Below are 1,175 nucleotides of genomic sequence, written 5' to 3' on the forward strand. Positions count from 1 at the left end.
TCCATATGCAGCTATGCAGAGACAGAATTCCATATGCAGCTATGCAGAGACAGAATTCCATATGCAGCTATGCAGAGACAGAATTCCATATGCAGATATGCAGAGACAGAATTTTACTTTGACATGTTCACATGTGAATGTCCTCCGTATCATCAAGTAGAAAGCCAAGTGTTACACACGTAGTCTTCATAAACCCAAGTAACCTGGTGGAAAGCTGGACGTGTACTAAAAGAAATGTCGGCTACATTTCTCCTTTGGTGATCTCTGTTCCAGTAGCGCCTACCCTGAGCAGAGTGAGGGACACAAGTGTACCCCACCTAACAGGTCCTTGATCATGGATATATGTCTTGTATACACATGAATTTTTAAAGAGTACTGGCTGTGCATTTATACTTAAGTGCAAGCCACTTAATTTCACCGAGCCTTACTTTTCTCTCTTGTAAAACAGAGATAATTACACTCACCTTGCAGAGTTATTCACTTTATAAAACTCAAAGCACCATACCAGGGTGATGCATTATTTAGCAAAACGTTCACTTCATCTACAGAGTCAATGCTGAGAGATAATGCTTACACTGAAAGAAAGTCCCGAGGCAGAGAGACACATCTGGAGTTCAATGGCACAGCTGTCGGTGACCAGCTGTGTGTCCTGGGTGTGTTTATAAGCCCTCAAAGGGCCAGTCACCACATGGAAACTCTGGTAAGGCTGTCGTGGGGAGGGGTGTATGGCGCCTCGTGTGGAAACTGGGATTGTTGGGAGATGCAGTTTAATAAGCAACGTGTATGACTCAAAACCACACGTTTCCCATCACACTGTGCCACTTAGGTTCTTCCATTATAGAGTTGAACTTGCTCAGAACATTGGTAGCCTACAGTATGTTGCTTTTACATGTTTGTGTTTTGGAAAATTGGGACCAAAAGAGGTCAGAAACGGGGGTGTAGGCAGATCTGAAAGGCCTGACAACTACAGAGGCTGGGCCCAAACACAGCTCCTCGGGAGGAAGTTGGGTTCTGCAGGATAATGCACAGTGCTCAGGGCCGGGAAGGGAGGGGAGGCCAACTGTGGAGGCCAGGCCCAGATGCAGCTCCTGGGGAGAGGTTGGCTTCTGCAGGAAAACACACATTGTCCAGGGCCGGGAAGGGAGGGGAGGCCAACTGTGGAGGCCGGGCCCAGA

The 1,175-nt window shown here is 47.2% G+C and overlaps 1 protein-coding gene across 3 annotated transcripts in view; it reads right to left on the reverse strand.

Moving 5' to 3' along the window:
- Positions 1-1,175, reverse strand: part of PAM (peptidylglycine alpha-amidating monooxygenase) — a 149,315-nt gene that overhangs the window by 92,226 nt on the left and 55,914 nt on the right. The window lies entirely within an intron of this gene.

This window comes from Otolemur garnettii, unplaced genomic scaffold (genome assembly GCF_000181295.1).
Source record: "Otolemur garnettii isolate 467f Iridium unplaced genomic scaffold, OtoGar3 scaffold00030, whole genome shotgun sequence".
In the NCBI taxonomy this organism is placed as follows: domain Eukaryota; kingdom Metazoa; phylum Chordata; class Mammalia; order Primates; family Galagidae; genus Otolemur; species Otolemur garnettii.